Genomic DNA, 23,084 nt, shown 5'->3' with positions numbered 1-23,084 from the left:
CAAATTTTGTTTGAATGCAGATTGCACATTTTCTGTTAGTACAATAAACCTCATTTCAAGGCAGAAACATTACTGTGTCCAACAGTTATTACATATATCAAACTGAAATAGCTGTTACAAAAACACCAATTTTTATAGAACATTAAGCTTAAGATTAATGGGGGTTCCCAAACTTTTTCATATAACTGTATGATATATATTATATATACAGTGGGTGCGGAAAGTATTCAGACCCCTTTAAATTTTTCACTCTTTGTTTCATTGCAGCCATTTGGTAAATTCTAAAAAGTTCATTTTTTTTCTCATTAAAGAACACTGCACCCCATCTTAACTGAAAAAAACCCAGAAATGTAGAATTTTTTGCAAATTTATTAAAAAAGAAAAACTGAAATTGCACATGGTCATAAGTATTCAGACCCTTTGCTCAGTATTGAGTAGAAGCACCCTTTTGAGCTAGTACAGCCATGAATCTTCTTGGGAATGATGCAACAAGTTTTTCACACCTGAATTTGGGGATCCTCTGCCATTCTTCCTTGCAGATCCTCTCCAGTTCCATCAGGTTGGATGGTGAACGTTGGTGGACAGCCATTTTCAGGTCTCTCCAGAGATGCTCATTTGGGTTTAAAACTTTTTAGAACTTACCAAATGGCTGCAATGAAACAAAGAGTGAAAAATTAAAAGGGGTCTGATTACTTTCCGTACCCACTGTATATAGACACACTCATATATATAAATTTACCGTACATATATATATGCTGTATACACACACACATATAGTACAGAATACCGAAAGATAAAAATCAGAATATGTGATAATCCTAAACCCAAAATTACCATTGATGCTGATTAAAGGACTTTCTCTGTATTATTGTGACACTGGACAATTGCTGCAGCTTCCAGAATAAAACAAAAATACTAAAATACTACATTCTTGTAAAGAGGAACATGGATTATGAAGTTGGAATTTTTGTTAGTAAAACAGATGTCCATCTGCTAGAATATTCTGATGATTTATTGCTTTCTTGACCCAGTTTAAACCGCACATAAGCAAAACAGGAACGGGAGATTGGAAGTTTAAAAATAAGTTGCCAGAAAAGGAACCTTTCCTTGATTGAGTGATATTGTGGTTTTAAAATGTCACATCACCTTTTATAAAAATGTTGTTCCATTGTGTATGAACTGAGATTTAGGTTAGGGATTTAGGTTAGGGTGACACTGCGATTTTGACTGGGACACTTGTTGCACGAACAAAGTTTGCTTGGTGTCGCTGCTATGTCGCAGTGTAATACAAGGGAATAGGGTTGCATTGCAACCCAGCGGGTTCTACGACTGCGACAAGAAAACTGAAAAACATCCAACATTTTTGGACTTCTTGCAACGATGTGTTAATACAGCAAAAAAGGGAAGCAGTGTGTGCCTACCCAGGTCTCAGAACTAATCCACAAATGTGCCTGTGAGTGGCGCTATCACTGTTCGCTCATCCCCATCATGTGACCCCCGGCTGCAGCTGCCTCTGATGTCTGGTGATGTCACGTCAACTTCCGGAAGTGGAAGCTGACCCAGCATCCTCGTAGCGGGATCTACTCTCCCTGAATGACTGGTCTGTGGACGGAGTTTCACCGCATGTCACAGCCCAGCATCGCACGCCCTCTCCTGCACTGCTTTCATTAACAGCGCCGCAAGCCCGCGAGATGCTGCGCTGTGACATGCGGTGAAACTCCACCCACAGCCCAGTCACACAGGGAGACTGGGCCCCGCCTCGGTGATGCCGGGTCACCTTCCACTTCCACGTGACATCACCAGACATCAGAGATCGCTGCAGCCGGGGGTCACGTGATGGGGATGAGCGGGCAACGATAGCGCTGCTCTCAGGCACATTTGGAAATGTAAAGTATTCGAAGAAAGCCTTATTTCCAAGGTTGAACTCGATCTGCCCAGTACAGATCGTAGTGGACAACCTCTCTAAGATCACCTGTTTTTTTTCTGGATGAAAGTTGAATGATTTTTTATACTTTCCTGTGAACTTAGCATCACTGAAATATGTCCTTTTGATCAATGGGGTTCCAAATACTGGGACAGTTCCTGTTGTCTACTGTAAAGGGGTACTGCAGCCACTTTGACTTATTCTCTTCACAGCTCAGATCTTGGTCAGACACATTCAAGAGCAGTGTCAGGAGTGATTCATCCCCTAAGTTTTAATGACTGTGGTGGTTCAAGCAGTTGACTTCTCTGTAGATGGCAATGGCACATGTTAGTAAGTATTTATATGCAATTAAAAAAGAACTCAAATTGATACTTTGTTACAAGGTAGGATGACACAGTAGGCATTGGTTCTCCAATGAATATGTGTTCTTGTAAACATATTTATCTCCTGGTAAAAATATTTTTATGTATGAAATTTGCACACAATAAAAAAAAGTCACTAAAAGTGTGACCAATGGTTCTCTAGCAAAAATCTCTAAATCTCTAAATCTCCATGAAACTAGAGGATTCCTTACCAGATGTGTTAATCCTTTTCATTACTGGGAGTCTGCAATGTATTATAGTAATCTAACCCTTCCTGGAGAAATTCACAGCTGGGAATTAAAATGAGACTGCGCTTATGCCTCTTCAGCGGATCGTAAGTCATTCACGAACTGGAGAAATCTATGACTGAAGGCCACGGCCACTGATTGCACTGGGTGGTTCCTTTTCTGCTGTACAGCCGCGCTCAGAGTTAATCTTCCAGGCTGAAGGATGGAGCATGATCTTGCATCCCTTTAACCAAAGCTGATTATACTACTTTCTATAATAATGACTGTTGTATTAGATGTCATGTAATTTAATATATTAGTTTCCTCTCATACTGACATAATTGTATTCTCACAAAAGCTTTGACAAATCAGTTATATTCTATCTTGTAATAGATATTGATGGTTACCATCATTCAATGGGTCAGACAGGTTTCTTCTCTTTTTGGCTGTCAGAAGGCACTGAAAACAAGCACTGTTGCACAAACTATGTTCTTAGATACAGAGATATATTGCAATGGACATCATCTGTGGAAGACCACAGGTGAACATGAAAATCATAGAATCATAGAATGTGAGAGTTGGAAGGGACCTTCAGGGTCATCTGCTCCAACCCCCTGCTCAATGCAGGATTCACTAAATCATCTCAGACAGATGTCTGTCCAGCCTCTGTGTGAAGATTTCCATTGAAGGAAAACTCACCACCTCTCGTGGCAGCCTGTTCCACTCATTGATCACCCTCACGGTCAAAATTTTTTTTCTAATATCTAATCTGTATCTTCTCCCTTTCAGTTTCATCCCATTGCTTCTCGTGTTTCCATGCGGAAATGAAAATAAGGATGATCCCTCTATAGTGTGACAGTCTTTCAGATATTTATAGATAGCAATTAAGTCTCCTCTTAGTCTTCTTTTTTGCAAGCGAAACTTTCCCAGATCCTCTAACCGTTCTTCGTAGTGTTTTCTGTGTTTCACGATTGGATAGGATTGTTTGATGGATCAGGTATCAATAAGCACATTGGCTCTGACTCATCAAGATGAGCTGGCAGGGTGGAGTGCCAATGGCCTGATTCATTAACAGTGAATTCATGAATCAGGTGATGCTCGAACTGGCATGTGCCTTCACGTGCGCCTTGCCACAAATATTACTCCAGTCAGAGTAAGTGACTGAAGTCACACCTCCATCTCACTCCAGCTCTATCCACTCAGGCGGGGCTGGGCAAAAATGATGTGATGACAAAAGTCACAAACATTTTGTGCGGCCTCTCATTGCACAAAAATTTTGCGACTTTTCAAAGATTTTTACGCCATAATTCTGGCGTGAAAACTTTGATGACCGGGCCTTAGTGTACTTGATGCAGTTTTGTTATAAAGGTTAACAAAGGTTAATGAATTAACACCAAGTTCGTGCAGCACTTTATGCTACTGTGCTGCTTTTCTCATTGTATCCAGATCAGGCAATGGCAACAAGTCATCTACTTTTGAGGCTGTGAAAAGCAATCCATGATGTGGTCACTCATCTGCATCCTAGTCCTAATACACTATTGCTGCTTATACTGTACCAGATTGCTATTAGTACACAAATGGAACTACAGTTTTATACTTTTGGAATTTCATTATTGGTGTATTATGCAAATTCTCTCTCTTCCAGAAGGCGTAAAGAATTCTCTAGTCTAATTATGGAGGCCACAGTTGGGTAAGGGGTCAATATGACTCAGTCTAAAGTGAATGAATCTTGTGACTTCTAATGTTCCTAGATCAGTTAGACAACACAAGGACATAATGTAAATCTAACTGTAATGAGATCTACTCAGTCAACTGAAACATAAATTACAGTGCTGGCAAAAAAAATCTTTACACTTGCGCAGCAAAAAAAACTTTACATATAAAATCCACATCATAATTTCACTTTTTAAAAGTGTACACAATGGGGGAGATAATAAAAAACTGTCTAATATTAAAGCTGGCTTTGTTGCAAATATCAACCAATCAACGCTCAGTTTTCACTTCTCTGGTAAAGCGAAAGCTGCACTCTGATTGGTTGTTATGTGCAGCTCAGCCAGTTTTGCTATTAGGCAGTCTTTTATTATCTCCCTCAGTTTTTTATTATGTCCCACAATGGGTCAAAAGAAGCTTAAAATGGAAGAGAAATCCCGTGCCTTGACTCTGCTCGAGAAGGGGGATTCGGTGATTGCTGTAGCTAGAGATCTGGGAGTGTCAAGAGAAGCAATTTATCAACTGAAGCGGTCGGCGGCATCATTGCCTCCTGGGATGGTACCGCAGAGGAAGTCAAGCTCTGGCGCACCTAAGAAGACTTCACCAAGGACTGATAAGCTTCTGAAGCGTGAAGCGATGTCACATCCTTCTATAACTGCCATTGAACTAAAAAACAAGTACCTTAAGCTCCTCCAGAACATCGCAACTAGGACAATTCGTCACCGCCTGCAGAAGGACCTGGGTCTACTAAGTTGCCGTGCCGCAAAGAAGCCCCTGCTCACAGCAACAATCAAGAAGAAAAGGCTTGCCTTTTGTAAGAAATATCAAGATTGGACATCTGAAGAGTGGAAGAAAGTGATGTTTAGTGATGAGAGCACTTTCAGGCTGGTCAGGGGAGGCTCAGAGGTTGTGCGTCGACCCAGCAACATCAACAATCTAAAGGAGGTGCTGAAGACACTGTGGGTAAACATGGACTCCACATACTTAGCCAGCCTTGCTGAATCCATGCCTAAACGACTGCAGATGGTGATAAAATGTAAGGGTGACTTGACAAAATACTAATTGTAATAAAATATCCACAATAAAACACTTGAATCCACTTGAATATTAAGATTTTGTGGTTTCATTGAACTTGTAAAGATTTTTTTTGCCGGCACTGTATGTCAGGGAGACAGAAAGTCCCCACCAATTTAATCCACTTAGGCTCCCTATGTGGTACTTACTCATTTCATGTCTCAGACATTATTTTCCTCTTTATATGAAATCTCAGTACCAACCCTTCTCCTCCTTAGTGCAAAAGACAATAGGTGGTTTCAGGGATTGTCCCCCACTGTGCTGGGGGAGAAAATGGCTAGAAGGTTGGAAGAGTGTTTAAACTAGGGATTGGGGGGGAGGGTATTCATTTTATAGGTGGGGAAGATAGTGCAGATAGTGACCTGGGCACAAATAAAGAAATTGGGGGTGGGGTTAGAACAGTCAATAAAGTAAGAAGGAATAGAGGTACAGAGAGATACATAAAATGCATGTACACTAATGCCAGAAGCCTCACCAACAAAATGGAGGAATTAGAATTAATTTTGTTGGAAAATAATTATGACATGGTAGGGATATCTGAGACGTGGCTGGGCGAGAGCCATGACTGGGCAGTTAATTTACAGGGCTATAGTCTGTTCAGAAATGACCGTACAAACAAGCGAGGGGGGTGTGTGTGTTTATATGTAAAATCATCCTTAAAACCTGTCTTGCGGGAGGATATATGTGAATCTAATGAAAATGTAGAGTCCCTGTGGGTGGAGATAAGGGGAGGGGGAAAAAATAATAAAATACTGATAGGAGTTTGTTATAAGTCTCCAAAAATAATGGAAGTAGCGGAGAATATCCTCGTAAAGCAAATAGATGAAGCAGCGACTCAAGGAGAAGTCATTATTATGGGAGACTTCAACTACCCTGAAATACATTGGGGACAGAAACATGTAGTTCAAGCAAAGGAAATAGGTTTTTGACTACTATGAGAGACAATTACCTTTCACAACTGGTTCAGGACCCAACAAGAAGGGGGGCACTGCTAGACCTAATATTAACCAATAGGCCAGACCGCATATCAAATATACGAGTTGGGGGTCACTTGGGTAATAGTGATCACAAAATAATACATTTTCATGTAACCTTTAATAAGATGTGTAGTAGAGGGGTTACAAGGACACTAAACTTCAGGAAGGCAAATTTCCAACGGTTAAGAGATGATCTTAGTGCAATAAACTGGGATGATATCCTGAGACATAAAACTACACAAAGCAAATGGGAGACATTTATTAACATCCTGAATAGGACCTGTGCACAATATATACCCTATGGGAATAAACATGCTAGAAATAGGAGGAAACCACTATGGCTAAATAGAGCTGTAAGGGGCGCAATAAGTGACAAAAAGAAAGCATTTAGAGAACTAAAGCAAGTAGGTAGTGATGAGGCGTTAAATAAATATAGAAAATGAAATAAATTATGTAAAAACCAAATCAAGGCAGCAAAGATTGAGGCAGAGAGAATCATTGCCAGAGAAAGTAAAAATAACCCCAAAATATTCTTTAACTACATAAATAGTAAAAAACTAAAAAATGTTAGTGTTGGCCCCCTTAAAAATAGTCTGGGTGAAATGGTGGATGAGGATGAGGAAAAAGCCAATATGCTAAATGATTTTTTTTCAACCATATTTACACAAGAAAATCGCATGACAGAAAACATGATTAGTGATAACAAAAATTCTCCAGTAAATGTCACTTGCTTAACCCAGCAGGAAGTACGGCGGCGTCTAAAAATCACTAAAGTTGACAAATCCCCGGGCCCGGATGGGATACACCCGCGAGTACTGCAGGAATTAAGTAACGTCATAGATAGACCATTATTTTTAATCTTTAAAGATTCCATAATACCAGGGTCTGTACCACAGGACTGGCGTATAGCACATGTGGTGCCAATATTCAAAAAGGGGACAAAAACTGAACTTGGAAATTATAGGCCGGTAAGCTTAACCTCTACTGTGGGTAAAATCCTGGAGGGTTTCCTAAGAGATGCTATACTAGAGTATCTGAAGAAGAATAACCTCATGACCCAATATCAACATGGGTTTACGAGGGACCTTTCCTGTCAAACTAATCTGATCAGTTTTTATGAGGAGGCAAGTTCTGGACTGGACCAAGGAAATGCAGTGGATGTTGTGTATATGGACTTTTCAAAAGCTTTTGATACGGTTCCACACAAAAGGTTGATACATAAAATGAGAACAATGGGGATAGGGGAAAATATACAGTACAGACCAAAAGTTTGGACACACCTCATTTAAAGATTTTTCTGTATTTTCATGACTAAGAAAATTGTACATTCACACTGAAGGCATCAAAACTATGAATTAACACATGTGGAATTAGATACTTAACAAAAAAGTGTGAAACAACTGAAAATATGTCTTATATTCTAGGTTCTTCAAAGTAGTCACCTTTTGCTTTGATGACTGCTTTGCACACTCTTGGCAATCTCTTGATGAGCTTCAAGAGGTAGTCACCAGAAATGGTTTTCACTTCACAGGTGTGCCCTATCAGGTTTAATAAGTGGGATTTCTTGCCTTATAAATGGGGTTAGGACCATCAGTTGTGTTGTGCAGAAGTCTGGTGGATACACAGCTGATAGTCCTACTGAATAGACTGTTAGAATTTGTATTATGGCAAGAAAAAAGCAGCTAAGTAAATAAAAACGAGTGGCCATCATTACTTTAAGAAATGAAGGTCAGTCAGTCCAAAACATTGGGAAAACTGTGAAAGTGTCCCCAAGTGCAGTTGCAAAAACCATCAAGCGCTACAAAGAAACTGGCTCACATGAGGACCGCCCCAGGAAAGGAAGACCAAGAGTCACCTCTGCTTCTGAGGATAAGTTTATCCGAGTCACCAACCTCAGAAATCGCAGGTTAACAGCAGCTCAGATTAGAGACCAGGTCAATGCCACACAGAGTTCTAGCAGCAGACACATCTCTACAGCAACTGTTAAGAGGAGACTTTGTGCAGCAGGCCTTCATGGTAAAATAGCTGCTAGGAAAACACTGCTAAGGACAGGCAACAAGCAGAACAGACTTGTTTGGGCTAAAGAACACAAGGAATGGACATTAGACCAGTGGAAATCTGTGCTTTGGTCTGATGAGTCCAAATTTGAGATCTTTGGTTCCAACCACCGTGTCTTTGTGCGACGCAGAAAAGGTGAACGGATGGACTCTACATGCCTGGTTCCCACCGTGAAGCATGGAGGAGGAGGTGTGATTGTGTGGGAGTGCTTTGCTGGTGACACTGTTGGGGATTTATTCAAAATTGAAGGCATACTGGACCAGCATGGCTACCACAGCATCTTGCAGCAGCATGCTATTCCATCCGGTTTGCGTTTAGTTGGACCATCATTTATTTTTCAACAGGACAATGACCCCAAACACACCTCCAGGCTGTGCAAGGGCTATTTGACCAAGAAGGAGAGTGATGGGGTGCTACGCCAGATGACCTGGCCTCCACAGTCACCAGACCTGAACCCAATCGAGATGGTTTGGGGTGAGCTGGACCGCAGAGTGAAGGCAAAAGGGCCAACAAGTGCTAAACATCTCTGGGAACTCCTTCAAGATTGTTGGAAGACCATTTCCGGTGACTACCTCTTGAAGCTCATCAAGAGAATGCCAAGAGTGTGCAAAGCAGTCATCAAAGCAAAAGGTGGCTACTTTGAAGAACCTAGAATATAAGACATATTTTCAGTTGTTTCACACTTTTTTGTTAAATATATAATTCCACATAGTTTTGATGCCATAGTTTCCACATAGTTTTGATGCCTTCAATGTGAACGTACAATTTTCATAGTCATGAAAATACAGAAAAATCTTTAATTGAGAAGGTGTGTCCAAACTTTTTGTCTGTACTGTATGTTTGTGGGTTAAGAATTGGCTCAGTGATAGGAAACAAAGGGTGGTTATTAATGGAAAACACTCAGACTGGGTCTCAGTTAACAGTGGGGTACCACAGGGGTCAGTATTGGGCCCCCTTCTTTTTAACATATTTATTAATGACCTTGTAGGGGGCATACAGAGTAATATTTCAATATTTGCAGATGACACTAAACTCTGCAGGGTAATCAATACAGAGGAGGACAATTTTATATTACAGGAGGATCTATGTAAACTAGAAGCTTGGGCTGATAAATGGCAAATGAGCTTTAATGGGGATAAATGTAAGGTAATGCACTTGGGCAGAGGAAATAAAATGTGTAATTATATGCTTAATTGTAAAACACTGGGCAAAACTGTAACTGAAAAAGACCTGGGTGTATTGGTGGACGACAAGCTCACGTTTAGTGGCCAGTGTCAGGCTGCTGCTGCAAAGGCAAATAAAATAATGGGATGCATTAAAAGAAGCATAGATGCTCATGAGGAGAACATATTTTTACCTCTATACAAGTCACTAGTGCGACCACACTTAGAATACTGTGTACAGTTCTGGTCTCCGGTGTATAAGAAAGACATAGCTGAACTAGAGCGGGTGCTGAGAAGAGCGACCAAGGTTATTAGAGGACTGGGGGGTCTGCAATGCCAAGACAGGTTATTACACTTGGGGTTATTTACTGTGGAAAAAAGAAGGCTTAGGGGTGATCTTATTACTATGTACCAGTATTTGAGGGTACAGTACAAAGACATTTCTACTGATCTTTTTACTCTGAGGCCTGAGACGGGGACAAGGGGGCATCTTCTTCGTCTGGAGGAAAGAAGGTTTAAACCTAATCACAGACGAGGATTCTTTACTATAAGAGCAGTGAGACTATGGAACTCTCTGCCGCATGATGTTGTAATGAGTGATTCACTGTTAAAATTTAAGAAGGGCATGGATGCCTTTCTTGAAAAGTATAATATTTCAGGTTATAAATACTAGATTCCTTGATAGGGCGTTGATCCAGGGAACTAGTCTGATTGTCGTATGGAGTCGGGAGGGAATTTTTTTCCCCAATGTGGAGCTTAGTGTTTGCCACATGGTTTTTTTTTGCCTTCCTCTGGATCAACAAGTTAGGCTATGGGTTGGACTAGATGGACTTAGTCTTCCTTCAACCTTAAAAACTATGTTACTATGTTACTGTGATATAGTCTTCAAATATATAGCAGTTAGCCAGCTTTTCCAAAGATGATTTAAAAACACACCTTTATTTAAGAAAAAAAAACAGTTAAAATTCATCATAAAGATACTTCACTGTGTAAAAAGTGGAGACGAAGATAAAAAAAATATATGTATATTTTAGAAGATTAAAAAAATAAAAAAAGGGGCAGCATGGTGGCTCAGTGGTTACCACTGTGTGCTTTGCAGCGCTGGGGTCCTGGGTTCAAATACCGCCAAGAACAACATCTGCAAGGAGTTTGTATGTTCCCCCCGTGTTTGCAAGGGTTTCCTCCGGGTTCTCCGGTTTCCTCCCCCACTCCAAAGACATACTGATAGGGAATGTAGATTTTGATCCCCGATGAGGACAGCGATGATAATGTCTGTAAAGCGCTGTGGAATTAATGGCGCTATATACAGTAAGTGAATGAATAAATAATTAAAAAAATATATATATATAGAGAGAGAGAGCTATCTCTCCCTTTATATACAGTATATACTCTATGATGGATGTTTTTTGTAATACACTTATGTTTTTTAATCATCTTTGAACATTCTGGACAACTACTATGTATTTGAAGACTTGTTACTTACATGTTATCCAGCTGTGATTTATTGTCTGTCTGTCTTCTATGACAACTCTCTGGATCCACAAGTCTAGAAACCCCTAGGTGGGCTTATAAATTGGTCCCACACTTTTTCTGTATGCCCACTGTGATGTGCCTGTACAGTTCTGAGGTGTTGGCGCATGACATAGGGTTATTGAATTGGCAGAACACAGTTTATACCTCCCGACCTGAGTAATTATTGCCTCAGTTGATTCTAGACAAGGTAAGATGCATGTTGTATGAATCTGTAGGGCCGCCAGATAGCATTTGCTGACAGGTGACACAGAAGTGGAGTGCTCATAGTCGGCCATAGGCTTCTTGGGACTAGGCTGCTAATCTGGCATGTGATAAGCACTACCTTGCTGCTACTAGTTGTAACGGGTCTGGGAGGTGGAACCTCTGTGCAACTATACAAGGGGGCAGTCCTTGTAAGGAAACGGGTGGCTCCCAGGGAAGATGGGCAGGTAGTCACGGCAAGTGACAGGGACAGTCTCTGGGTAGAGGGGCAGGTAGTCACGGCAAGTGACAGGGACAGTCTCTGGGTAGTAGGACGGGTACTCACGGCAAGTGACAGGGACAGTCTCTGGGTAGAAGGACAGCAGGCAGGTGGCTGGTGAGCGCTCCCAGGTGAGCGGGCGAGAGTCTCTGGACGGGCAGGTGGTCACGGCAAGTGACGGCAGAGCCTCCAGGTAGGCTAGCAGACAGGTAGCAGGTGAGCGCTCCCAGGTGAGCAGGCAAGAGTCTCTGGACAGGCAGGTGGTCACGGCAAGTGACGGCGGAGCCTCCAGGTAGGCTAGCAGACAGGTAGCAGGTGAGCGCTCCCAGGTGAGCAAGCAAGAGTATCTGGACAGGCAGGTGGTCACGGCAAGTGACAGCGGAGCCTCCAGGTAGGCTAGCAGGCAGGTAGCAGATGAGCGCTCCCAGGTGAGCGGGCAGGCTGGTCTATAGACAGACTGACAGGTGTCGTAAGGCAGACCGTCGGACCGCAGGCTAGCAAGCAGGTAAACGGATATCAGGCAGGTATCAAGCAGGAATCTGGCAGGTAACTGGCTGGTAACTGGTAACGGGACCTGAGGGCTGAAGCAGAGTGAAGGCTTTGCAACAACATTGCTCGGGCACCTCCATTTTGGAGGAGGTGCCTTATATATGGGAGGTCCTCCGGCAATTGGCCGGGGACTCCTTAGGACGGCGCGCGGTCCCTTTAAGACAGGGGGAGCGCGCGCGCCCTGAGCACACTGCCGGGGAAGGAGCGCGTGCCGGAAGCAGCGGGGAGAGAAGCGCAGGAGGACGCCGCGCCAGGAGCGGGGAGGTGAGAGGGACGGCGTCTCTGCCTAGTACGGGGCAGAGACGCCGATGCTACACTAGTTACTCTTAACGTTTGCTCTGACAGGCGGATTATGTCAGCAGGGATTGGTTAGCTAACTGTTTATGTAGCTCCCGTTCCAGCTTTCGATGCGCTAATTAACAGCCCATGAGCCTATTTTGTGTTGACATCTGCATATATTTCACTTTCATGGCTTTGACTATTCATCGTTTGCTGCTTTCTGTTATAATCTGGCTTCATTAGGAGAAGTCTGAAGGTTGCTTTTTATAGCGTAGGTTTTACAGGCGTTTCACACTGCACTCTTGGAACAACTACTGGTTTAGTATTAGGTTTAAGTAATGTTTCTAGGAATTCTCTAATAGTTTCCTGTTATGATGTAGTCCCAGAATCAACATATAGTTATCACAATAAGCAGTTCACATGGGAAGAGAATTTAGTTTAGGAGTGACCCATTAGTGACTGAGGAGGTTTTGTTTAAAGGGAATCCGTCATCGCCAAAGCCAGATTTAATCTAACTGTGCAGTCCTATAAGGAACTTTGCCTCTATAAAACTCATACCTGCTGTATAGATTTCACTACCTTGATTGGACAGAAAAACAATTTTATTTCATATGTGAGAGCTGGTCGGCGCACCTGTCTGTGGCCAAAGTCTCCTTGCACTATTCTGCCCCGTCAATCACAATGCTGCGAACCTCCCTAGAGCGAGTGCTGCCTGAATGGAATCCCCAACCCTGCTCTCCCACACTGACACTGCAGGAGGTGAAAAGGTGTGGCACACTATCATCCCTCTCTCTTGTCTACAGTGCTCTCTTGCTGCACAAAGGTTCACATAGTAGTGTGCAGTCAATGGAGACAGAAAAGAGGGATGAGAACAAGCATTTAGAGCCTCATGTACAGTGCCTCTGTTAAAGGAGTTGTCCAAGAGTTTAAAAAGATTGCCCAGAATCATGAACTGCAATACAGTAGCATCATAACTCTTATTTACCTGGTAAATTGCCAGGTGTCCTGCCTTACTGACCATGTGCACGAGTGCTGCTGCCAATCACTATTGTAGACAGTATCTTGCTATACATGCATGCATCACAGCTTTGGACAATGATCGGCTTCAATGGTCAGCACCTCATCACAGCAGGGTCATAACAAAGATCAGCAGCACCACAGGAATTCAGTCTTGAAGAAACTGAAGATTTTAGCATATGAGTATTATCACTTTTTGTAATGATCACTACTTTTAGGCATTTAAAAAAAAAATTGTGAACAACCCCTTTAAAGGGGTATTCCCATTGCCAAGATCCTATCCCAATATTTAGTAGTTGTAATAATAATAATATTAGCAAATACCTCCAATTGGAAATGTAGTATAGTTCTTCTGATTTGTTATGTCTCTTTCCTCATGTGCAGGCATTGCAGGACCTTAGGTATCCATGGTTACGACCACTGATAGAGTGCTAGTTAGCTAGTTGCTAGTGGTCGTAACTGTAAGAGGGTGACCAGGATCTGGTCATGCACCTTGTCTGTATATATACACATAACACTATATCCTGTCTTAAATGTAAACATGTGTTATTATCAATTGCCTGATGTGTCAGTTATAGGGTCAGTATAGGTTAGTGCAGAGGGGGTATTAGAATAGTAGAAGAGTAAGGCTAAGTGGGGGCACTATAGCTTAAAGCAGATATAGTTGGAGGTTAGGAAAGAGTTAAGGGGTTTGTGAGCTGTTCAGTGTGGGAGGAGCAGATACAGTGAAGCACAGAGAGGTTTCCTGGTTGCAGGCAGTTCTAGAAGAAGAGAGAGAGATGTAAGGTGATAACAGTTGGTGGTCCAGGGGGCTCCTTTGGCACAATCTGTCCAGCAGAAAAGGACCCGTATTCAGATACTCTGATACAGACATTTCCGAACGTTCGGGACCTACGGTCCACAGGATTCACAGTGAGGTGTGTGTCCATAAGCCTTCATTGAAGGGGAAGTCGGACGGGAGATAATCAGTACGGGATTCTTAAAACTGCGAGGGTCTCATAGACCAGGAACGTCCGCTATGAAAGGGATAGCTCAGGACAAACGGACAGTGAACATCAATATGTGCGGTGTATCAGACGGTAACCCTGGAATAGTATGTGATCAATGCTGTATGCTGTATGAAGATGATTACAAGTGTTCTAGTAAAGTTCTTTTTTATAAAACGGAATGGAAGTCCCTAAATGTGTGTGCGGCGGTTCCTGAGGTGAAAGAACCGAAGACAACAGAGAGCTGCAATCAAAACGTGAGTGTTCTGCACCAAACACACAGCACAGGAGATTTGGGACATTTATCTTTGTCATGGGACCAGGGTATGGGAATACATCAGCCGTTGGCCACAACTACTACCCTGAGTCTCTTACAAAATTGGCGTAGTCGGCAGGATGCGAGTACCTCGCATGAAGAGAGCGGGGTGGAGAAGACCCGCGGCGCAGATGAGGCGCCTGAAGATAAACAAATGCAGCGGAGAGAATTGAAAAGTGTACGAAATGAGATTGTGGATGAACATGGCGATGCCAAGATGGTGGCCAGTAACGTGAGTCCAAAGATGGCGGAGGATGGCGCGGAGATTGGCGAAGGTCCCGCCCATCATGGGCGTCCTGAGCACAAAACGGCGCGGAAAGCAGTATGGTATGGACGCCGGCCCAGATGGAGATTACGGCCCCATGTGAGTGGTATCCGCCCACAATGGGCGCGGCGAAGGAAGAAGTTCCGCCTACCATTGAAGATCCCAGAGACAGAGTGGGAAGAATTGCCGAAGGCAGCTCCACCCATGGACGGGCGGAGTCTAGAAGGAAAACCCCGTGTGTTGAGCAGTGCGGCGCCATTGCTGGGAGAGACAGTAAAGCTGGAGCAGCAGAGCAACATGTCTCATCGAGGTGGCTGTGGAAGAATGGAGTGGAGCCGGCGCAGGGAGCGCGAAGAGAAGGAGGAACGCCCAGGAGGCCGCTGGGGGGTCTTTGACCTCCATGACTACCCTCTGGAGAGCGGCTTACCATTCGTACCAGGCTGGTACCCCTTCCACGATCCACGTGAGGATGCCGTCTCCCTTGCAAAGGCCTTAAAGTGGCTCGTGGTCGCAAGCCCCAGAGAGAAACAGGAAGTGGTCCAGGAGGAAGCGGCCAGAGAAGCAACGACCTCGGAGGTGCCATCAAGTGACGGCGAGCCGGCCCCGATGACCGTGGTGGCGGTGAGTCCCGATGCGGGCCCTGTCCCCAGCCCCCAACCCCCTACTTACCAGGAAGTAGTAAGAGCCCCTGGGGAAGAGGAGACCCGGTGGATCGCCGAGGCAATTGCCGAGAAGAAAAGGCGGGAGCGCCGCATCCGTGAAGAGCTGCGGAGGCCGGGGGGAGGAGCAATGTCCGGCCGGATGACTAGCGGCATCGTGCGGCATTTCGATTTGTCCCGCGGCTACGGGTTCATACAGGAAGTGGGGACCGGCGAGAAGTTCTACATCAATCAAGGGTCTGTTGACACCCCCGGTCTCTTGTTTATGGGTAGCCGAGTTGAGTTCATTAAAGAGCTTGGACCCCGAGGCCCGTATGCAGTTGCCGTCACCGTTCTGTCTCACAGAGAGGAGCAGGCGATGAATCGGTCTGTGCGGCCGACAGTAGTGGCCGCTGTACAGCTGGCTGTTGGCCAAAGTGACAGAGTAAACTCCAGAGGGGCATCCCCTGCGCTGGAGTCATTGGGAGCAACGGTCGGTTCACAGTGAAGCGTGCGGTCGGAAGCCTCGAGCGTGTCAGCATCGGAGACAAGGAGCCGGAGCAACAGTGGAGGATCGGTCTCCAGTGATTCGTCCTCTGGGACCACCATCATCTATATGCAGGGTCAGGGAGTGGCCCACTACGGTGGTCCCAGGGGAATCCCCGAGTGAGCGGCTGCTTTCAAAACATCTGGTTGTGCTCGTTGCACGGAGGAAGACAAGGAACTGTTCTGCGTTCCTAGGTCCAGGAGCTCCTGTCTAGCCCGGTAGTAACCGGAGGTGGCCCAGGATGCGGTCACTAAAGAGCGACTGTTCCTCGTCTCTTAAAGGTCAACTAGCCCTCATAGCACCATGGAGCTATGGTGCTGGCCGGACGGCCAGAAGATAAATCTGTTTGTGCATGTCGTCCCCCCCCCCCAAGTTCTGTTGCGCACGTTTGCGCATTCCCCTGCTGGATTATGGGACTGAACCCTAAAAGGGTTAACTACGGGACTGTGTGCAACTGCTTCATGGACTGTGTCCTAGTATAAGAACTGTCGAGCGGTTCATGGTCCTCAACGGGACCGTACTCAGTAAAAGGAGGGAGGGGGAGAAACTGTCAGGACGACCCGAAGATCGAGCCGGGTCACTGCTTCAGGACTGTCGGAGCAGGAGTTGTTGGCCAGCGGGCCTGTGGTGGACATTTTTTTTTTGAGGTCCCAGGAGCAAGGGGGACGGGGTCCTACGGACTCGTATCTAAAAGAACTTGAACTCTGTGTTCCAGGGTCCCAACCGAGTGGGACCGAGGTCAAAGATTGATGACAACGTGTTGAAATATTGTGTATTTTATATATAAAACTGTGGTTGAATTTTTAAAATGTGCATTGGTGTCTTTACAGGTGCTCTCATGGTCGGGACGACCATGTTTAAGGAGGGAGGAAATGTAAGAGGGTGACCAGGATCTGGTCATGCACCTTGTCTGTATATATGCACATAACACTATATCCTGTCTTAAATGTAAACATGTGTTATTATCAATTGCCTGATGTGTCAGTTATAGGGTCAGTATAGGTTAGTGCAGATGGGGTATTAGAATAGTAGAAGAGTAAGGCTAAGTGGGGGCACTATAGCTTAAAGCAGATATAGTTGCAGGTTAGGAAAGAGTTAAGGGGTTTGTGAGCTGTTCAGTGTGGGAGGAGCAGATACAGTGAAGCACAGAGAGGTTTCCTGGTTGCAGGCAGTTCTAGAAGAAGAGAGAGAGATGTAAGGTGATAACAGTTGGTGGTCCAGGGGGCACCTTTGGCACAATCTGTCCAGCAGAAAAGGACCCGTATTCAGATACTCTGATACAGACATTTCCGAACGTTCGGGACCTACGGTCCACAGGATTCACAGTGAGGTGTGTGTCCATAAGCCTTCATTGAAGGGGAAGTCGGACGGGAGATAGTCAGTACAGGATTCCTAAAACTGCGAGGGTCTCATAGACCAGGAACGTCCGCTATGGAAGGGATAGCTCAGGACAGTGAACATCAATACGTGCGGTGTATCAGACGGTAACCCTGGAGTAGTATGTGATCAATGCTGTATGCTGTATGAAGATGATTACAAGTGTTCTAGTAAAGTTCTTTTTTATAAAACGGAATGGAAGTCCCTAAATGTGTGTGCGGCGGTTCCTGAGGTGAAAGAACCGAAGACAACAGAGAGCTGCAATAAAAACGTGAGTGTTCTGCACCACACACACAACACAGGAGATTTGGGACATTTATCTTTGTCATGGGACCAGGGTATGGGAATACATCAGCCGTTGGCCACAACTACTACCCTGAGTCTCTTACATAACCATGGATACCTAAGCTACTGTAATGAACTGCACATGAGGAAAGAGACAGAGTAAATAAAAAGAACTATACTACATTGCTAATTGGAGGTATTTGCTAATGTTATTATTATTACACCTACTACATATTGGAATACGATCTTGGAGATGGGAATACCCCTTCTAAGTCTTTTTTTCCTTCAACTCTTAGCATTTTGTGCTGCAGCTCTATTTTTCATCTGAATTCAGTATTAGGAAGTTTTCATTGTACAGTAGGAGTCAGGTGAAGTGCTAGTACATTGTGATTTACCAGTACTGTGATATCCCCAGCTGTCTGACATACAGGACAGACAGCCATAAATGGGCGGCACGCACTGGCTTGCCATTCAAGCAGAGCCAGTAAACTTTCAGGGCACCAATGAACCTATTATCCTCACTCATGTGCTTAACCAAGGTGCCCGCTTTTGATTGACGTTACCATTACAACATCCTTCAAGCTGGCCACCAAAGTCGAACCTGTTCACTACTATGAGGTTTTACATCCTCTATTAGTTAAAATTAGTTCACTTTAACATGTCTGCAACTTCCATCTGACTCCTAAATAGCAAAGCTGTGACGTCTTGTACATTTCAAGCCACACTTTTTAGCCTTTTTTTATATACACTGCTCAAAAAAATAAAGGGAACACTCAAATAACACATCCTAGATCTGAATGAATGAAATATTCTCATTGAATACTTTGTTCTGTACAAAGTTGAATGTGCTGACAACAAAATCACACAAAAATCATCAATGGAAATCAAATTTATTAACCAATGGAGGCCTGGATTTGGAGTCACCCCCAAAATTAAAGTAGAAAAACACATTACAGGCTGATCCAACTTTGATGTAATGTTCTTAAAACAAGTCAAAATGAGGCTCAGTATTGTGTATGGCCTCCACGTGCCTGTATGACCTCCCTACAACTACTGGGCATGCTCCTGATGAGGTTGCGGATGGTCTCCTGTGGGATCTCCTCCCAGACCTGGACTAAAGCATCCGCCAACTCCTGGACAGTCTGTAGTGCAACGTGACGTTGGTGGATGGAGCGAGACATGATGTCACAGATGTGCTCAATCGGATTCAGGTCTGGGGAACGGGCGGGACAGTCCATAGCTTCAATGCCTTCATCTTGCAGGAACTGCTGACACACTCCAGCCACATGAGTTCTGGCATTGTCCTGCATTAGGAGGAACCCAGGGCCAACCCCACCAGCATATGGTCTCACAAGGGGTCTGAAGATCTTATCTCAGTACCTAATGGCAGTCAGGCTACCTCTGGCGAGCTCATGGAGGGCTGTGCGGCCCTCCAAAGAAATGACACCCCACACCATTACTGACCCACTGCCAAATCGGTCATGCTGAAGGATGTTGCAGGCAGCAGATCACTCTCCACAGCATCTCCAGACTCTGTCACGTCTGTCACATGTGCTCAGTGTGAACCTGCTTTCATCTGTGAAGAGCACAGGGCGCCAGTGACAACTTTGCCAATCCTGGTGTTTTGTGGCAAATGCAAAGCGTCCTGCACGGTGTTGGGCTGTGAGCACAACCCCCATTAGTGGACGTCGGGCCCTCATACAACCCTCATGGAGTCGGTTTCTAACCGTTTGTGCAGACACTTGCACATTTGTGGCCTGTTGGAGGTCATTTTGCATGGCTCAGGCAGTGATCCTCGTGTCCCTCCTTGCACAAAGGCGGAGGTAGCGGTCCTGCTGCTGGGTTGTTGCCCTCCTACGGCCCCCTCCACGTCTCCTGGTGTACTGGCCTGTCCCCTTGTAATGCCTCCAACCTCTGGACACTACACTAACAGACACTGCAAACCTTCTTGCCACAGCTCGCATTGATGTGCCATCCTGGATGAGCTGCACTATCTGAGCAACTTCTGTGGGTTGTAGAGTCCATCTCATGCTACCACGAGTGTGAAAGCACAACCAACATTCAAAAGTGACCAAAACATCAGCCAGAAAGCATTGGTACTGAGATGTGGTCTGTGGTCCCCACCTGCAGAACCACTCCTTTATTGAATGTGTCTTGATAATAGCCAATAATTTCCATCTATTGTCTCTTCCATTTGCACAACAGCATGTGAAATTGATTGTCAATCAGTGCTGCTTCCTAAGTGCACAGTTTGATTTCACAGAAGTTTGATTTACTTGGAGTTATATTCTGTTGTTTAAGTGTTCCCTTTATTTTTTTGAGCAGTGTAATTTAAACATCTCTTTAACTTTGGTAGATGCCCCTGCAAATGGATTAAAAAGGGGACTTAGCTTGGTAAACCTCCAACTCACAAAGAGTCATCCTACAGCGCTCAGGAGAGGAAAAAGCCCTTGTGGAGGAGACCTCTAGGGAGCCATGGCTGAAGGATTGCCCTTCCCTTGGGCTTAGAATGTTAATGCTAACGTTAACTCTTTATAACCATTATAGAATTGGACATGGTACGAGATATACAAAGGCTAATTCAACAAATACAATAAGGCATTCAACACGGTGCAAGTAATGGTTAAATAAAGAGTTGTGGGATAGTAATTATAGCAGGGCAGGAGGGCGGATAATGTTTCCTCCAGTTTGTCTGGTGAGTGAAAGAGGGAGAGAGATATAAGACAGAGAAATAACATCCTCTATATAAGCCCCACCCTTCTCACAGTAAGACACCAGGCACAGACATACTGTGCTTCTTCCTCTTAAAGCAGAATCACTCTTACTTAAAGTCTACACAGTTATACAAACAAAGCTGCAGGAGTTAAAGCTCCACCCCTCCCAAAGTCATGTCTCCCTTTGCTTAGTGCTACTGGGGTGTCTTGACTCATTGTCAATGTTGCTGTACCCACAAGACAAGTTTAGTTAGAAAGTTCCAACGAACGATAGTTATATCTGCCTTGTTTAGGTGAAATATTCAAGTTATTATTTCTGTATTTCAATATTTATCTAGCAATCTATCTGTCAGTGAGTAGGAAGGGAAGGGCTGAAGTGGTCCAAATCTTCTTCTTTTCTGCCCCATATTGAAATAAATAATGTGCAACCTGCAAGTGAATGAAGCTAATGAACAGCAAACAGCACTAAATTAGAAACTTGAATTCCACACACTGAAGAGAGTATCGTAAGATACTTTTAGGGTGATCACTATACTTATGTGTTATTCCTATCTTCCTATTGAAAATCCTGATTGAACCCATGAATGAGGCTGAAGTCCTTTCAGCTTTTTTCTTTGCATAGCAGCTTTCCTTTATGGCCTTCAGCTACTGTATATATTCACTGCTTGTCTATTTAGATATACACAACCAGTAATTAGAATTGGAACCATATTTTCTAGGCTACATATGGTTGCCTACAGAAATGGTTCTCTTGATCTGTTCCTGTGTCTGTGTCTCATTGTCTCGATGTGTCTCAATGTAGAATGGAGGAGGTGGAATAGGTAACCAGGAGAGAACAAGCTCAGCTGTGCCAAGCATGATATGGTCATGTTGGAAGCTTTGTACCGTCATTTAGTGTGTAGCGATGGAGAAATGAAAACCGGGAGAATGGAGCCTGGGACATGGTGTGACATGAGGCAGACAGCAGGGCAGATGAACAGTGCCCAAAAACTGAGATTGTCCTTCTGGATCTGTGACAGTTGTGGACTATAGAAGTGCGTTGGGGCACTTTACATAGGATTTATGTTTGAGTTTTATAAATTAAAAGAATACCCGTAACCTCCCCTGGAATGTAATTTTCAGTAAGTAATTTTATTCCTCTTGGAATAACCATTCTGGAGCGACTTTTCTATGAAATCTGCATTGTACCATTCCTCTTTTATTTTTACTACAGATTTACGAATACATTGACAGTTGGGTGTTGCCCTTTGGGCATTGTCCATGCAGTACTGCCAGTTTCACAATATGTGATCACACCCGTTTGACAAGCAGAAAAGTAATAATACAATGCAGAGCTATACCATGCAGAGCTATTCTATAGAAAATATAAGTATTTACTATAAAAGACTTGTCAGGAGTAGTGATAGGTCCTCCTTAGAGATAGACAGACAGGACATTTTTAACATAAATTGTTTTGATGAATTTTTTTTTGTATGCGTAGTAACAAAAAATACATTAGTGTTTTGAACTAGTTCCCTACATTATTTTTGCTAGATTTATTGACCACATTTGGACAGCAGTTTAGCTTCAAGCGTTCACCTTACTCGCAAAGGGGCCTAGGTATTTCATGAGTGATTAGAACACTAGGAATAAAGTAATTTTCTTCTATTGCATGAATGGTTGCTTTGACAGTATGTGCATACAGGCATACTGTAGCCTAATGGAAGGAAAAATAATTTATCAGGATTTCTAAGAAATGCACAAAATGACTCGACTCTAACTGTAGAACAAGAACAAAAGTTAAAACTGATTTGTTCACATTTGTCTCCGCACATTTGAACTTAGTTTTGATCTACAATCGAGAAGAAAAAAATGCATACTCTCAAAATCTGATGTAGCACCATATTGTTTCTAGATCTAACATTATGTATAAGTTCATAGTACATTTTGATGTTCTGTCCGCCTACGGATGCCAATACAGAGCTTACTGCATTATTTCTCATTGTATGAATTGTCTACAGCCAAACTCTTAACCTCATTCTTAGGGCATGATCACGCAACCATTTTCTCCACATCCAAAAAATTGGTCCAATTATGCTAATCACACTCTGATCAGACTCTTATCAGAGTTTGGTCAGAGTTTGATCAGAGTATGATCCCATTTTCTTGGAGGTGGATAAAAAATTTTTTTTTTCACCTTCTCTGTAATGTCAGTCAGTGAAAATCAGACTGCATTCGGATGTCATCAGAGAGCAGTTCTATTTTTTTCCATGGACCCATAGAGTTAAATGGTTAAATGGGCAAGTTCCATCTGATTCTTGGAGGAAAATTGTGCATGCTGCGATTTTTTTTTTCCCCCAACTGCCCGGTCCGAGAAAAAAAATCTGACTTGTGCACCGCCCCATAGAATAACATGGGGGAGTTTTGACTGAGAGCTTTCATCCGAGTTATAAGGTCATCTGCATGAGCCCTTACAGTATCTCAAAAAGAGAATTTGGAGCTAAGGGTGAGAAAAAGTAATCCCTACACCAGCCCCCACTAAGTATAAATGAAATATCATGAATAATTTTGCTTAACATTTGTTTTAAGGCTTCCATGTGTGTCCAGGTCTTAGTTGTTGCAAAGAAGACTAGGCGTGTGTTCA

At 43.7% G+C, this 23,084-nt stretch overlaps 1 protein-coding gene across 3 annotated transcripts in view; it reads left to right on the top strand.

The window, feature by feature from the left end:
• LTBP1 (latent transforming growth factor beta binding protein 1) overlaps nucleotides 1–23,084 on the top strand; it is a 439,153-nt gene that overhangs the window by 150,400 nt on the left and 265,669 nt on the right. The window lies entirely within an intron of this gene.

This window comes from Phyllobates terribilis, unplaced genomic scaffold (assembly GCF_046119375.1).
Source record: "Phyllobates terribilis strain yellow unplaced genomic scaffold, ASM4611937v1 Scaffold_3__8_contigs__length_932513732, whole genome shotgun sequence".
Classification (NCBI taxonomy): Eukaryota; Metazoa; Chordata; class Amphibia; order Anura; family Dendrobatidae; genus Phyllobates; species Phyllobates terribilis.
This window is presented reverse-complemented; position numbering and strand designations above follow the sequence as displayed.